The sequence below is a fragment of the Heterodontus francisci genome, chromosome 16 (genome assembly GCF_036365525.1).
Source record: "Heterodontus francisci isolate sHetFra1 chromosome 16, sHetFra1.hap1, whole genome shotgun sequence".
NCBI lineage: Eukaryota > Metazoa > Chordata > Chondrichthyes > Heterodontiformes > Heterodontidae > Heterodontus > Heterodontus francisci.
This window is the reverse complement of record NC_090386.1, coordinates 20,784,750-20,798,961: the sequence shown is the minus strand read 5'-3', so window position 1 is coordinate 20,798,961 and position 14,212 is coordinate 20,784,750. Positions and strand designations below refer to the sequence as shown.

At 36.1% G+C, this 14,212-nt stretch overlaps 1 protein-coding gene across 3 annotated transcripts in view; it reads right to left on the bottom strand.

The window, feature by feature from the left end:
* pltp (phospholipid transfer protein) overlaps positions 1-14,212 on the bottom strand; it is a 698,920-nt gene that overhangs the window by 215,940 nt on the left and 468,768 nt on the right. The window lies entirely within an intron of this gene.

The following is a 14,212-nucleotide window of genomic DNA, read 5'->3' as shown; positions in this document are numbered from 1 at the left end:
GTGAGAAATGCCCTCAATTCTATTACTGTTAACAGTCAGAAATGCCTTCAATTCCATCACTGAAAACTGAGAGAAATGCCTTCAATTCGATTACTGTAAACTGTGAGAAATGTCCTCAATTCTATTACTGTAAACTGTGAGAAATGCCCTCAATTATATTACTGTAAACTGTGAGAAATGCCCTCAATTCTATCACTGAAAACTGAGAGGAAGGCCTTCAATTCTATTACTGTAAACTGTGAGAAATGCCCTCAATTCTATTACTGTAAACTGTGAGAAATGCCCTCAATTCTATCACTGAAAACTGAGAGAAATGCCTTCAATTCTATTACTGTAAACAGTGAGAAATGCCCTCAATTCTATTACAGTAAACAGTGAGAAATGCCTTCATTTCTACTTCTGTAAACTGTGAGAAATGCCCTCAATTCTATCAATGTAAACCGTGAGAAATGCCTTCAATTCTATTACTGTAAACTGTGAGAAATGCCCTTAATTCTATCACTGTAAACTGTGAGAAATGCCTTCATTTCTATTTCTGTAAACCGTGAGAAATGCCTTCAATTCTATTACTGTAAACTGTGAGAAATGCCTTCATTTCTATTTCTGTAAACTGTGATAAATGCCTTCATTTCTATTTCTGTTAACCGTGAGAAATGCCTTCATTTCTATTTCTGTAAACTGTGAGAAATGCCTTCAATTCTATTCCTGTAAACTGTGAGAAATGCCCTTAATTCTATCACTGTAAACCGTGAGAAATGCCTTCAATTCTATTACTGTAAACTGTGAGAAATGCCCTTAATTCTATCACTGTAAACCGTGAGAAATGCCCTCAATTCTATTACTGTAAACTGTGAGAAATGCCTTCATTTCTATTTCCGCAAACCGTGAGAAATGCCTTCAATTCTATTACTGTAAACTGAGAGAAATGCCTTCAATTCTATTACTGTAAACTGTGAGAAATGCCTTCAATTCTATTTCTGTCAACTGAGAAATGCCTTCAATTCTATTCCTGTAAACTGTGAGAAATGCCCTCAATTCTATTCCTGTCAACTGTGAGAAAAGCCTTCAATTCTATCGATGTAAACTGTGAGAAATGCCTTCAATTCTATCACTGTAAACTGTGAGAAATGCCTTCAATTCTATCACTGTTAACTGTCAGAATTGCCTTCAATTCTATCACAGTAAACTGTGAGAAATGCCTTCAATTCTATTACTGTAAACTGTGAGAAATGCCTTCTATTCTATCACTGTAAACTGTGAGAAATGCCTTCAATTCTATTCCTGTAAACTGTGAGAAATGCCCTCAATTTTATCACTGTAAACTGTGAGAAAAGCCCTCAATTCCATCACTGTAAACGGTGAGAAATGCCCTCAATTCTATTCCTGTAAACTGTGAGAAATGCCCTCAATTCTATCAATGTGAACTGTGAGAAATGCCCTAAATTCTATTCCTGTAAACTGTGAGAAATGCCCCCAATTCTATTCCTATAAACTGTGAGAAATGCCCTCAATTCTATTACTGTAAACTGTGAGAATTGCCCTCAATTCTATTCCTGTAAACCGTAAGAAATGCCCTCAATTCTATTACTGTCAACTGTAAGAAATGCCCTCAATTCTCTCACTGAAAACTGTGAGAAATGCCTTCAATTCTAGTTCTGTAAACTGTGAGAAATGCCCTCAATTCTATTGCTGTAAACTGTGAGAAATGCCATCAATTCTATCACTGAAAACTGAGAGAAATGCCTTCAATTCTATTACTGTAAACTGTGAGAAATGCCCTCAATTCTATTACTGTAAACTGTGAGAAATGCCCTCTATTCTATCACTGTCAACTGTGAGAAATGCCTTCAATTCTATCACTGAAAACTGTGAGAAATGCCTTCAATTCTATTACTGTAAACTGTGAGAAATGCCCTCAATTCTATTACTGTAAACTGTGAGAATTGCCCTCAATTCTATTCCTGTAAACCGTAAGAAATGCCCTCAATTCTATTACTGTCAACTGTAAGAAATGCCCTCAATTCTATTACTGTAAACTGTGAGACATGCCCTCAATTCTCTCACTTTAAACTGTGAGAAATGCCCTCAATTCTATTACTGTCAACTGTGAGAAATGCCCTCAATTCTATTGCTGTAAACTGTGAGAAATGCCTTCAATTCTATTACTGTAAACTGTGAGAAATGCCCTTAATTCTATCACTGTAAACCGTGAGAAATGCCCTCAATTCTATTACTGTAAACTGTGAGAAATGCCTTCATTTCTATTTCTGTAAACAGTGAGAAATGCCTTCAATTCCATTACTGTAAACTGAGAGAAATGCCTTCAATTCTATGACTGTAAACTGTGAGAAATGCCTTCAATTCTATTTCTGTCAACTGAGAAATGCCTTCAATTCTATTCCTGTAAACTGTGAGAAATGCCCTCAATTCTATTCCTGTCAACTGTGAGAAAAGCCTTCAATTCTATCGATGTAAACTGTGAGAAATGCTTTCAATTCTATCACTGTAAACTGTGAGAAATGCCTTCAATTCTATCACTGTAAACTGTCAGAATTGCCTTCAATTCTATCACAGTAAACTGTGAGAAATGCCTTCAATTCTATTACTGTAAACTGTGAGAAATGCCTTCAATTCTATCACTGTAAACTGTGAGAAATGCCTTCAATTCTATTCCTGTAAACTGTGAGAAATGCCCTCAATTTTATCACTGTAAACGGTGAGAAAAGCCCTCAATTCCATCACGGTAAACGGTGAGAAATGCCCTCAATTCTATTCCAGTAAACTGTGAGAAATGCCCTCAATTCTATCAATGTAAACTGTGAGAAATGCCCTAAATTCTATTCCTGTAAACTGTGAGAAATGCCCCCAATTCTATTCCTATAAACTGTGAGAAATGCCATCAATTCTATTACTGTAAACTGTGAGAATTGCCCTCAATTCTATTCCTGTAAACCGTAAGAAATGCCCTCAATTCTATTACTGTCAACTGTAAGAAATGCCCTCAATTCTCTCACTGAAAACTGTGAGAAATGCCTTCAATTCTATTTCTGTAAACTGTGAGAAATGCCCTCAATTCTATTGCTGTAACATGTGAGAAATGCCCTCAATTCTATCACTGAAAACTGAGAGAAATGCCTTCAATTCTATTACTGTAAACTGTGAGAAATGCCCTCAATTCTATTACTGTAAACTGTGAGAAATGCCCTCTATTCTATCACTGTAAACTGTGAGAAATGCCTTCAATTCTATCACTGAAAACTGTGAGAAATGCCTTCAATTCTATTACTGTAAACTGTGAGAAATGCCCTCAATTCTATTACTGTAAACTGTGAGAATTGCCCTCAATTCTATTCCTGTAAACCGTAAGAAATGCCCTCAATTCTATTACTGTCAACTGTCAGAAATGCCCTCAATTCTATTACTGTAAACTGTGATACATGCCCTCAATTCTCTCACTTTAAACTGTGAGAAATGCCCTCAATTCTATTACTGTCAACTGTGAGAAATGCCCTCAATTCTATTGCTGTAAACTGTGAGAAATGCCCTCAATTCTATCACTGAAAACTGAGAGAAATGCCTTCAATTCTATTACTGTAAACTGTGAGAAATGCCCTCAATTCTATTACTGTAAACTGTGAGAAATGCCCTCTATTCTATTACTGTAAACTGTGAGAATTGCCCTCAATTCTATTCCTGTAAACCGTAAGAAATGCCCTCAATTCTATTACTGTCAACTGTAAGAAATGCCCTCAATTCTATTACTGTAAACTGTGAGACATGCCCTCAATTCTCTCACTTTAAACTGTGAGAAATGCCCTCAATTCTATCACTGAAAACTGAGAGAAATGCCTTCAATTCTATTACTGTAAACTGTGAGAAATGCCCTCAATTCTATTACTGTAAACTGTGAGAAATGCCCTCTATTCTATCACTGTAAACTGTGAGAAATGCCCTCAATTCTATTACTGTTAACAGTCAGAAATGCCTTCAATTCCATCACTGAAAACTGAGAGAAATGCCTTCAATTCGATTACTGTAAACTGTGAGAAATGTCCTCAATTCTATTACTGTAAACTGTGAGAAATGCCCTCAATTCTATTACTGTAAACTGTGAGAAATGCCCTCAATTCTATCACTGAAAACTGAGAGGAAGGCCTTCAATTCTATTACTGTAAACTGTGAGAAATGCCCTCAATTCTATTACTGTAAACTGTGAGAAATGCCCTCAATTCTATCACTGAAAACTGAGAGAAATGCCTTCAATTCTATTACTGTAAACTGTGAGAAATGCCCTCAATTCTATTACTGTAAACTGTGAAAAATGCCCTCAATTCTATCACTGTAAATTGTGAGAAATGCCTTCAATTCTATCACTGTAAAGTGTGAGAATTGCCTTCAATTCTATTACTGTAAACTGTGAGAAATGCCCTCAAATCTGTGACTGTAAACTGTGAAAAATGCCTTCAATTCTATCACAGTAAACTGTGAGAAATGCCTTCAATTCTATCACTGTAAACTGTGAGAAATGCCTTCAATTCTATTCCTGTAAACTGTGAGATATGCCCTCAATTCTATCACTGTAAACTGTGAGAAATGCCCTCAATTCTACTACTGTAAACTGTGAGAAATGCCCTCAATTCTATCACTGAAAACTGAGAGAAATGCCTTCAATTCTATTACTGTAAACTGTGAGAAATGTCCTCAATTCTATTACTGTAAACTGTGAGAAATGCCCTCAATTCTATCACTGAAAACTGAGAGAAATGCCTTCAATTCTATTACTGTAAACTGTGAGAAATGCCCTCAATTCTATTACTGTAAACTGTGAGAAATGCCCTCTATTCTATCACTGTCAACTGTGAGAAATGCCTTCAATTCTATCACTGAAAACTGTGAGAAATGCCTTCAATTCTATTACTGTAAACTGTGAGAAATGCCCTCAATTCTATTACTGTAAACTGTGAGAATTGCCCTCAATTCTATTCCTGTAAACCGTAAGAAATGCCCTCAATTCTATTACTGTCAACTGTAAGAAATGCCCTCAATTCTATTACTGTAAACTGTGAGACATGCCCTCAATTCTCTCACTTTAAACTGTGAGAAATGCCCTCAATTCTATTACTGTCAACTGTGAGAAATGCCCTCAATTCTATTGCTGTAAACTGTGAGAAATGCCTTCAATTCTATTACTGTAAACTGTGAGAAATGCCCTTAATTCTATCACTGTAAACCGTGAGAAATGCCCTCAATTCTATTACTGTAAACTGTGAGAAATGCCTTCATTTCTATTTCTGTAAACAGTGAGAAATGCCTTCAATTCCATTACTGTAAACTGAGAGAAATGCCTTCAATTCTATGACTGTAAACTGTGAGAAATGCCTTCAATTCTATTTCTGTCAACTGAGAAATGCCTTCAATTCTATTCCTGTAAACTGTGAGAAATGCCCTCAATTCTATTCCTGTCAACTGTGAGAAAAGCCTTCAATTCTATCGATGTAAACTGTGAGAAATGCTTTCAATTCTATCACTGTAAACTGTGAGAAATGCCTTCAATTCTATCACTGTAAACTGTCAGAATTGCCTTCAATTCTATCACAGTAAACTGTGAGAAATGCCTTCAATTCTATTACTGTAAACTGTGAGAAATGCCTTCAATTCTATCACTGTAAACTGTGAGAAATGCCTTCAATTCTATTCCTGTAAACTGTGAGAAATGCCCTCAATTTTATCACTGTAAACGGTGAGAAAAGCCCTCAATTCCATCACGGTAAACGGTGAGAAATGCCCTCAATTCTATTCCAGTAAACTGTGAGAAATGCCCTCAATTCTATCAATGTAAACTGTGAGAAATGCCCTAAATTCTATTCCTGTAAACTGTGAGAAATGCCCCCAATTCTATTCCTATAAACTGTGAGAAATGCCATCAATTCTATTACTGTAAACTGTGAGAATTGCCCTCAATTCTATTCCTGTAAACCGTAAGAAATGCCCTCAATTCTATTACTGTCAACTGTAAGAAATGCCCTCAATTCTCTCACTGAAAACTGTGAGAAATGCCTTCAATTCTATTTCTGTAAACTGTGAGAAATGCCCTCAATTCTATTGCTGTAACATGTGAGAAATGCCCTCAATTCTATCACTGAAAACTGAGAGAAATGCCTTCAATTCTATTACTGTAAACTGTGAGAAATGCCCTCAATTCTATTACTGTAAACTGTGAGAAATGCCCTCTATTCTATCACTGTAAACTGTGAGAAATGCCTTCAATTCTATCACTGAAAACTGTGAGAAATGCCTTCAATTCTATTACTGTAAACTGTGAGAAATGCCCTCAATTCTATTACTGTAAACTGTGAGAATTGCCCTCAATTCTATTCCTGTAAACCGTAAGAAATGCCCTCAATTCTATTACTGTCAACTGTAAGAAATGCCCTCAATTCTATTACTGTAAACTGTGATACATGCCCTCAATTCTCTCACTTTAAACTGTGAGAAATGCCCTCAATTCTATTACTGTCAACTGTCAGAAATGCCCTCAATTCTATTGCTGTAAACTGTGAGAAATGCCCTCAATTCTATCACTGAAAACTGAGAGAAATGCCTTCAATTCTATTACTGTAAACTGTGAGAAATGCCCTCAATTCTATTACTGTAAACTGTGAGAAATGCCCTCTATTCTATTACTGTAAACTGTGAGAATTGCCCTCAATTCTATTCCTGTAAACCGTAAGAAATGCCCTCAATTCTATTACTGTCAACTGTAAGAAATGCCCTCAATTCTATTACTGTAAACTGTGAGACATGCCCTCAATTCTCTCACTTTAAACTGTGAGAAATGCCCTCAATTCTATCACTGAAAACTGAGAGAAATGCCTTCAATTCTATTACTGTAAACTGTGAGAAATGCCCTCAATTCTATTACTGTAAACTGTGAGAAATGCCCTCTATTCTATCACTGTAAACTGTGAGAAATGCCCTCAATTCTATTACTGTTAACAGTCAGAAATGCCTTCAATTCCATCACTGAAAACTGAGAGAAATGCCTTCAATTCGATTACTGTAAACTGTGAGAAATGTCCTCAATTCTATTACTGTAAACTGTGAGAAATGCCCTCAATTCTATTACTGTAAACTGTGAGAAATGCCCTCAATTCTATCACTGAAAACTGAGAGGAAGGCCTTCAATTCTATTACTGTAAACTGTGAGAAATGCCCTCAATTCTATTACTGTAAACTGTGAGAAATGCCCTCAATTCTATCACTGAAAACTGAGAGAAATGCCTTCAATTCTATTACTGTAAACTGTGAGAAATGCCCTCAATTCTATTACTGTAAACTGTGAAAAATGCCCTCAATTCTATCACTGTAAATTGTGAGAAATGCCTTCAATTCTATCACTGTAAAGTGTGAGAATTGCCTTCAATTCTATTACTGTAAACTGTGAGAAATGCCCTCAAATCTGTGACTGTAAACTGTGAAAAATGCCTTCAATTCTATCACAGTAAACTGTGAGAAATGCCTTCAATTCTATCACTGTAAACTGTGAGAAATGCCTTCAATTCTATTCCTGTAAACTGTGAGATATGCCCTCAATTCTATCACTGAAAACTGAGAGAAATGCCTTCAATTCTATTACTGTAAACTGTGAGAAATGCCCTCAATTCTACTACTGTAAACTGTGAGAAATGCCCTCAATTCTATCACTGAAAACTGAGAGAAATGCCTTCAATTCTATTACTGTAAACTGTGAGAAATGTCCTCAATTCTATTACTGTAAACTGTGAGAAATGCCCTCAATTCTATCACTGAAAACTGAGAGAAATGCCTTCAATTCTATTACTGTAAACTGTGAGAAATGCCCTCAATTCTATTACTGTAAACTGTGAGAAATGCCCTCAATTCTATCACTGTAAATTGTGAGAAATGCCTTCAATTCTATCACTGTGAAGTGTGAGAATTGCCTTCAATTCTATTACTGTAAACTGTGAGAAATGCCTTCAATTCTATTACTGTAAACTGTGAGACATGCCCTCAATTCTCTCACTTTAAACTGTGAGAAATGCCCTCAATTCTATTCCTGTAAACTGTGAGAAATGCCCTCAATTCTATTGCTGTAAACTGTGAGAAATGCCCTCAATTCTATCACTGAAAACTGAGAGAAATGCCTTCAATTCTATTACTGTAACCTGTGAGAAATGCCCTCAATTCTATTACTGTAAACTGTGAGAAATGCCCTCTATTCTATTACTGTAAACTGTGAGAATTGCCCTCAATTCTATTCCTGTAAACCGTAAGAAATGCCCTCAATTCTATTACTGTCAACTGTAAGAAATGCCCTCAATTCTATTACTGTAAACTGTGAGACATGGCCTCAATTCTCTCACTTTAAACTGTGAGAAATGCCCTCAATTCTATTCCTGTAAACTGTGAGAAATGCCCTCAATTCTATTGCTGTAAACTGTGAGAAATGCCCTCAATTCTATCACTGAAAACTGAGAGAAATGCCTTCAATTCTATTACTGTAAACTGTGAGAAATGCCCTCAATTCTATTACTGTAAACTGTGAGAAATGCCCTCTATTCTATCACTGTAAACTGTGAGAAATGCCCTCAATTCTATTACTGTTAACAGTGAGAAATGCCTTCAATTCTATCACTGAAAACTGAGAGAAATGCCTTCAATTCGATTACTGTAAACTGTGAGAAATGTCCTCAATTCTATTACTGTAAACTGTGAGAAATGCCCTCAATTCTATTACTGTAAACTGTGAGAAATGCCCTCAATTCTATCACTGAAAACTGAGAGAAAGGCCTTCAATTCTATTACTGTAAACTGTGAGAAATGCCCTCAATTCTATTACTGTAAACTGTGAGAAATGCCCTCAATCCTATCACTGAAATCTGAGAGAAATGCCTTCAATTCTATTACTGTAAACTGTGAGAAATGCCCTCAATTCTATTACTGTAAACTGTGAAAAATGCCCTCAATTCTATCACTGTAAACTGTGAGAATTGCCCTCAATTCTATTCCTGTAAACTGTAAGAAATGCCCTCAATTCTATTACTGTAAACTGTGAGAATTGCCCTCAATTCTATTCCTGTAAACTGTAAGAAATGCCCTCAATTCTATTACTGTAAACTGTAAGAAATGCCCTCAATTCTATTACTGTAAACTGTGAGACATGCCCTCAATTCTCTCACTTTAAACTGTGAGAAATGCCCTCAATTCTATTCCTGTAAACTGTGAGAAATGCCCTCAATTCTATTGCTGTAAACTGTGAGAAATGCCCTCAATTCTGTCACTGAAAACTGAGAGAAATGCCTTCAATTCTATTACTGTAACCTGTGAGAAATGCCCTCAATTCTATTACTGTAAACTGTGAGAAATGCCCTCTATTCTATTGCTGTAAACTGTGAGAATTGCCCTCAATTCTATTCCTGTAAACCGTAAGAAATGCCCTCAATTCTATTACTGTCAACTGTAAGAAATGCCCTCAATTCTATTACTGTAAACTGTGAGACATGCCCTCAATTCTCTCACTTTAAACTGTGAGAAATGCCCTCAATTCTATTCCTGTAAACTGTGAGAAATGCCCTCAATTCTATTGCTGTAAACTGTGAGAAATGCCCTCTATTCTATCACTGTAAACTGTGAGAAATGCCTTCAATTCCATCACTGAAAACTGAGAGAAATGCCTTCAATTCGATTACTGTAAACTGTGAGAAATGTCCTCAATTCTATTCCAGTAAACTGTGAGAAATGCCCTCAATTCTATTACTGTAAACTGTGAGAAATGCCCTCAATTCTATCACTGAAAACTGAGAGAAAGGCCTTCAATTCTATTACTGCAAACTGTGAGAAATGCCCTCAATTCTATTACTGTAAACTGTGAGAAATGCCCTCAATCCTATCACTGAAATCTGAGAGAAATGCCTTCAATTCTATAACTGTAAACTGTGAGAAATGCCCTCAATTCTATTACTGTAAACTGTGAAAAATGCCCTCAATTCTATCACTGTAAACTGTGAGAATTGACCTCAATTCTATTCCTGTAAACTGTAAGAAATGCCCTCAATTCTATTGCTGTAAACCGTAAGAAATGCCCTCAATTCTATTACTGTAAACTGTAAGAAATGCCCTCAATTCTATTACTGTAAACTGTGAGACATGCCCTCAATTCTCTCACTTTAAACTGTGAGAAATGCCCTCAATTCTATTACTGTCAACTGTGAGAAATGCCCTCAATTCTATTGCTGTAAACTGTGAGTAATGCCCTCAATTCAATTACTGTAAACTGTGAGAAATGCCCTCTATTCTATTACTGTAAACTGTGAGAATTGCCCTCAATTCAATTCCTGTAAACCGTAAGAAATGCCCTCAATTCTATTACTGTGAACTGTAAGAAATGCCCTCAATTCTATTACTGTAAACTGTGAGACATGCCCTCAATTCTCTCACTTTAAACTGTGAGAAATGCCCTCAATTCTATTCCTGTAAACTGTAAGAAATGCCCTCAATTCTATTGCTGTAAACTGTGAGAAATGCCCTCAATTCTATCACTGAAAACTGAGAGAAATGCCTTCAATTCTATTACTGTAAACTGTGAGAAATGCCCTCAATTCTATTACTGTAAACTGTGAGAAATGCCCTCTATTCTATCACTGTAAACTGTGAGAAATGCCCTCAATTCTATTACTGTTAACAGTGAGAAATGCCTTTAATTCCATCACTGAAAACTGAGAGAAAGGCCTTCAATTCGATTACTGTAAACTGTGAGAAATGTCCTCAATTCTATTACTGTAAACTGTGAGAAATGCCCTCAATTCTATTACTGTAAACTGTGAGAAATGCCCTCAATTCTATCACTGAAAACTGAGAGAAAGGCCTTCAATTCTATTACTGTAAACTGTGAGAAATGCCCTCAATTCTATTACTGTAAACTGTGAGAAATGACCTCAATTCTATCACTGAAAACTGAGAGAAATGCCTTCAATTCTATTACTGTAAACTGTGAGAAATGCCCTCAATTCTATTACTGTAAACTGTGAAAAATGCCCTCAATTCTATCACTGTAAATTGTGAGAAATGCCTTCAATTCTATCACTGTAAAGTGTGAGAATTGCCTTCAATTCTATGACTGTAAACTGTGAGAAATGCCCTCAATTCTATTACTGTAAACTGTGAAAAATGCCTTCAATTCTATCACAGTAAACTGTGAGAAATGCCTTCAATTCTATCACTGTAAACTGTGAGAAATGCCTTCAATTCTATTCCTGTAAACTGTGAGATATGCCCTCAATTCTATCACTGGAAACTGTGAGAAATGGCGACAATTCTACTACTGTAAACTGTGAGAAATACCCTCAATTCTATCACTGAAAACTGAGAGAAATGCCTTCAATTCTATTACTGTAAACTGTGAGAAATGCCCTCAATTCCATTACTGTAAACTGTGAGAAATGCCCTCAATTCTATCACTGTAAATTGTGAGAAATGCCTTCAATTCTATCACTGTAAAGTGTGAGAATTGCCTTCAATTCTATTACTGTAAACTGTGAGAAATGCCTTCAATTCTATCACTGTAAACTGTGAGAAATGCCTTCAATTCTATCACTGTAAACTGTGAGAAATGCCTTCAATTCTATCACAGTAAACTGTGAGAAATGCCTTCAATTCTATCACTGTAAACTGTGAGAAATGCCTTCAATTCTATTCCTGTAAACTGTGAGAAATGCCCTCAATTCAATCACTGTAAACTGTGAGAAATGCCTTCAATTATATTACTGTAATCTGTGAGAAATGCCTTCAATTCTATTACTGTAAACTGTGAGACATGCCCTCAATTCTCTCACTTTAAACTGTGAGAAATGCCCTCAATTCTATTCCTGTAAACTGTGAGAAATGCCCTCAATTCTATAGCTGTAAACTGTGAAAAATGCCCTCAATTCTATCACTGAAAACTGTGAGAAATGTCCTCAATTCTATTACTGTAAACTGTGAGAAATGCCCTCTATTCTGTCACTGTAAACTGTGAGAAATGCCTTCAAATCTATCACTGAAAACTGTGAGAAATGCCTTCAATTCTATTACTGTAAACTGTGAGAAATGACCTCAATTCTATTACTGTAAACTGTGAGAATTACACTCAATTCTATTCCTGTAAACTGTAAGAAATGCCCTCAATTCTATTACTGTCAACTGTAAGAAATGCCCTCAATTCTATTACTGTAAACTGTGAGGCATGCCCTCAATTCTCTCACTTTAAACTGTGAGAAATGCCCTCAATTCTATTCCTGTAAACTGTGAGAAATGCCCTCAATTCTATTGCTGTAAACTGTGAGAAATGCCCTCAATTCTATCACTGAAAACTGAGAGAAATGCCTTCAATTCTATTACTGTAAACTGTGAGAAATGCCCTCAATTCTATTACTGTAAACTGTGAGAAATGCCCTCTATTCTATTACTGTAAACTGTGAGAATTGCCCTCAATTCTATTCCTGTAAACCCTAAGAAATGCCCTCAATTCTATTACTGTAAACTGTAAGAAATGCCCTCAATTCTATTACTGTAAACTGTGAGACATGCAGTCAATTCTCTCACTTTAAACTGTGAGAAATGCCCTCAATTCTATTCCTGTAAACTGTGAGAAATGCCCTCAATTCTATTGCTGTAAACTGTGAGAAATGCCCTCAATTCTATCACTGAAAACTGAGAGAAATGCCTTCAATTCTATTACTGTAAACTGTGAGAAATGCCCTCAATTCTATTACTGGAAACTGTGAGAAATGCCCTCTATTCTATCACTGTAAACTGTGAGAAATGCACTCAATTCTATTACTGTTAACAGTGAGAAATGCCTTCAATTCCATCACTGAAACCTGAGAGAAATGCCTTCAATTCGATTACTGTAAACTGTGAGAAATGTCCTCAATTCTATTACTGTAAACTGTGAGAAATGCCGTCAATTCTATTAGTGTAAACTGTGAGAAATGCCCTCAATTCTATCACTGAAAACTGAGAGAAAGGCTTTCAATTCTATTACTGTAAACTGTGAGAAATGCCCTCAATTCTATTACAGTAAACTGTGAGAAATGCCCTCAATTCTATCACTGAAAACTGAGAGAAATGCCTTCAATTCTATTACTGTAAACTGTGGGAAATGCCCTCAATTCTATTACTGTAAACTGTGAAAAATGCCCTCAATTCTATCACTGTAAATTGTGAGAAATGCCTTCAATTCTATCACTGTAAAGTGTGAGAATTGCCTTCAATTCTATTACTGTAAACTGTGAGAAATGCCCTCAAATCTGTTACTGTAAACTGTGAAAAATGCCTTCAATTCTATCACAGTAAACTGTGAGAAATGCCTTCAATTCTATCACTGTAAACTGTGAGAAATGCCTTCAATTCTATTCCTGTAAACTGTGAGATATGCCCTCAATTCTATCACTGTAAACTGTGAGAAATGCCCTCAATTCTACTACTGTAAACTGTGAGAAATGCCCTCAATTCTATTACTGTCAACTGTGAGAAATGCCCTCAATTCTATTGCTGTAAACTGTGAGTAATGCCCTCAATTCAATTACTGTAAACTGTGAGAAATGCCCTCTATTCTATTACTGTAAACTGTGAGAATTGCCCTCAATTCTATTCCTGTAAAACGTAAGAAATGCCCTCAATTCTATTACTGTGAACTGTAAGAAATGCCCTCAATTCTATTACTGTAAACTGTGAGACATGCCCTCAATTCTCTCACTTTAAACTGTGAGAAATGCCCTCAATTCTATTCCTGTAAACTGTAAGAAATGCCCTCAATTCTATTGCTGTAAACTGTGAGAAATGCCCTCAATTCTATCACTGAAAACTGAGAGAAATGCCTTCAATTCTATTACTGTAAACTGTGAGAAATGCCCTCAATTCTATTACTGTAAACTGTGAGAAATGCCCTCTATTCTATCACTGTAAACTGTGAGAAATGCCCTCAATTCTATTACTGTTAACAGTGAGAAATGCCTTTAATTCCATCACTGAAAACTGAGAGAAAGGCCTTCAATTCGATTACTGTAAACTGTGAGAAATGTCCTCAATTCTATTACTGTAAACTGTGAGAAATGCCCTCAATTCTATTACTGTAAACTGTGAGAAATGCCCTCAATTCTATCACTGAAAACTGAGAGAAAGGCCTTCAATTCTATTACTGTAAACTGTGAGA